Raw genomic sequence first — 3,667 nt, forward strand, 5'->3', positions numbered from 1 at the left:
ATTTATCGATTATTGTTGTTCCATACCCCCACCGACCGGCGTAACCCAGGACCAGATAAAGGAGACTATGTTTATATTCTCACTCCGCGATGCTGCAAGGGAATGGTACAGAGACCTGGACCGAGCTGCTAATGGGATCACCGACTGGAATTCTTTGGCCTTGGCATTCTACAAGAAATTTCTCTGCCTCAAAGACAAATGCCATTAGAGCTCAGATAACGAGCTTTAAACAGGGCCCTGATGAGAACTTTCACGAAGCATGGGTCCGTTTTAAGAAGCTGGTGCGAACCATTCCACATCATGGGTTTGAGAAATAGAGCCTATGCAATCAGTTCTACCATGGACTCTATGACGATCAGAGGGCTATCTTGGACGCGACAGCTAATGGCAGATTCCAGGAGAATACGGGGGAGACTAAGGGGTGGAAGATCATTGATGATTTGGCCACCCACAAAGCTGAGTATGGAAATTCCAGGGGAAATCAAAGGAGAGCTGCTGAATCTCCTTCTGTACCTGCATTAGAAGCTCTCACGGCGAGATTTCACAAGTATGAGTTGGGTGGAGCTTCAAAAGGATGGATCTACCATGTAAACATTGTTTCAGACGGTCCTTTCGTCTGCAAAAGATGTGGAGCTGAGGGACATGTTTCAGACAACTGTCCTAATCCCTTTGAGTCATGTGCTGCCTTTCAACATTATAGGCAGACAAACACTTACTATGAGCCGAATGTCCATCCGAATCTGAGGTGGAGCAGCCAAAATGTCTTGAATCCGACTCAACCTCCACAGCAGCAGCAGAACTATGTGCCCCCTCATAAGCAACAACAGTTCCAAAAGCCCCCGTATGTCCCACAGCAGCAACAGCAATCCCAAAATTCTGAATTTGCTAAATTGAAGAACTTGTTGCTGAAGGAGTCCCAAGCTAGAGAGGCCGGGATGAAGATGTTAGAAAGCCAAATTGCCCAATTGGCTAGCAAGAATACAACTCGAGCTCCGGGACATTTACCGACTCAAACTGATCAAAAGGAGACCTTAAATGCAATCACCTTTATGAGTGGGTCTACCCTTGATGGGCCCATTATGGTTGAGGATGTCACTGAAAAGGATGAGGCGGAACCAAGAAAGGAGAAGGCTGTGACGAACAAAAACAAGAAAAAGACGATCAATGGTATGTCGCCGATCGATCGACATACCCGCCGATCGATCGTCCGCGACAACCAGAAGCTACTGTTCCTGTAGAAGTCAGTCGATCGACTGACCAACTTGGTCGATCGACTGACAGTGCTACTGATAGTGATTCTTTTCGTCCTCCGATGCCCGATAACTTGAGGGATCACTTGTTTCGGGGTACTACTGCCCCGAAAATATTGAGGACATACCCGACTGCTGATGGGTCCGTTCCGGTTCCGAAGTACGACCCTTTGTCGATTAATGGTTCACATTTGAGATTATCTGAAGAAGGATCAAGCTACAACAAGGAGAAGGTGGTGGATTTTCATCCTAAATCCACCGATGCCGGCATGAGAGATTTAGAGGAGAGGGCTAAGTTGCTACTTTTAGCCCCCTATCCAGAGAGATTGGTGCCGACAAAGGAACATGTATCTTTTAATAAATTTGAAAATGTTGTTCGTAGCTTAAACGTACAAGTACCTTTCCTAGAATTAGTTAATCAAGTGCCTGCTTATATGAAATTTATGAAGCAATTACTGTCTAAAAAGAAGTCACTTGAAACTGTGCATACTGTCGCACTAATTGAGGAGTCATGTTCTTATTTGAGCCATACCGCACCTCTTAAGCTAGAAGACCCGGGTAGTTTTTCAGTCCCATGTAATATTGGCACCTTTCCTATTAAGAAAGCCTTATGTGACCTAGGAGCCAGTATTAGTGTAATGCCCTTGAGTCTTGCTAGGAAGTTAAAATTGAATAGGTTTGCAGTCACGAACATGACAGTACAGATGGCTGATCGCTCTGCGGTCCAGCCAATAGGAGTCTTAGAGGACATTCCTGTGCAAATAGGAAAGTTTTTCTTCCCTGTCGACTTCGTGGTACTAGATATGCCCGAAGATGCCCACATTATTCCTATCATATTGGGTAGACCATTCCTGCACACTGCTGGTGCAGTTATTGATGTTGGTTCGGGTACTTTGACCTTTAAGGTAGGGAAGCAATCCATTGTCTTTGCCCAGACAGCTAGGAAGAAAGACCCCATGTGGCCCGTCACTTGCAATACGGTTTCCGAAAAGAAATCCTATTTTGTGATTCCTGATATGCCTGTCTCTACACCTATTCCTGTTGTGACACCTCCGCCCCAGACTGGGAGCAAAGTGGAGGAAGATTCTTCTATTTTAGATATTGCAGGAGCTGGTTTGGGGAAGGAAGAGCCAGATGTTGCTCCAGCTGTGAAGGAGCCAATAGTTCAAAGAGGCGGTCTAGGATGCCTTAGCTATGGCATGGATGAGGAGCCCAAAGATGAGCCAGTCAAAGCAACGGAGTCTGATCTGGATTCCGACGAGTCCGAAGAGGTCATTGAATGGGAAGATGTCCGACATGTTGATCCGTTGAGTTCTGCGGATGCTGGAGCTGAGAAGAGTGCAACTGAGAAGATGGGCACTATTGAGGCTACCTCTTGTAGCCAGAAGCCGACCAAGTGGGCCATTCCGTGGCCATTCTTGATCAACTATTAGTTGATTAAGACTTTTTCAAAAACGATACACTTTATTGCTTTCGTTGAACTTTTTATTGTTTTGTGTGCGCGAGACTTTGCCTTTTTTATAGTTTGCTTAGGATTTTAAACACTATAGTTGGTTACTTTGGGTTTTGCGCAATTTTTGGGCGTGTATTATTGTGCATTTGAAGGTTTATAGACCTTAATAGCTCGAGTTGTTGAGTTATTTCGAAGAAAATCAGAACTTACAGCAGGAAAGTCAGTCGATCGACTGGCCTGAGTGGTCGATCGACTGAGCTGCGATTTGCAGGAGCTTCTGTTCCTGTTCACTCTGGTCGATCGACTGGATGATGTAGTCGATCGACCATCCCGCATCGTCAGACTGTTCACGACCTCTCCCCTGCTGTGTTTGGTCGATCTGCGAAATTGAGGGAGTTTTCTACTCCACTTTATTTTCCGTCATATTTCTGATTTCTTCTATTTTCTTATTTTTGCACATAATCATCGCTTCAAAATTGTTTTCTTGGTTTTATGCATGGTATTTGTTGTCTTTTCAGGTACTTTTTGGTAGCACTGCTGGCTACTGAAACCTCCTAGCTCACGCTGGTTTGGGAAGGTTTCCTTTTGCTGCGCTTAAAGTCTTGTGAGTTCCTGTCCTTCACTTCATGTCCTTTATTTACTTTTTCTCGCAAATTCCCGTTTTCTCTTTTCTCTCATTACATGATTTTGCACAATGGGGACATTGTGCGATTTGGTCTGGGGAAGGGTTTTGCGTTGCACTTCATTTGTTTGCATTCACGTTTACATTTTGTCTTGTATTGTTCTTTATTTCATTATATATATAATTCAAAAAAAAAAATTCAACAAAATTAAAAAAATTCACGTTTATTTTAGCATATATGTCGAGTCGGAACGGTAATATTTCAATGATGACATTGCATTTGCATCTGTTTATCGCCTAAGCCTTGCTAACTGACATGTTATTAGTAGAATCAATTGCATA

General features: G+C 43.9%; 1 non-coding gene across 1 annotated transcript; it reads right to left on the minus strand.

Annotated features, from left to right (window-relative positions):
• Positions 1-200: 200 nt before the first annotated feature.
• Positions 201-307, minus strand: LOC141603993 (small nucleolar RNA R71). Its single transcript, XR_012525822.1, has one exon. It is a non-coding gene; the product is annotated as a small nucleolar RNA R71 (small nucleolar RNA).
• Between the last annotated feature and the right edge of the window lie 3,360 nt (positions 308-3,667).

This window comes from Silene latifolia, chromosome 9 (assembly GCF_048544455.1).
Source record: "Silene latifolia isolate original U9 population chromosome 9, ASM4854445v1, whole genome shotgun sequence".
Taxonomy (NCBI): Eukaryota; Viridiplantae; Streptophyta; class Magnoliopsida; order Caryophyllales; family Caryophyllaceae; genus Silene; species Silene latifolia.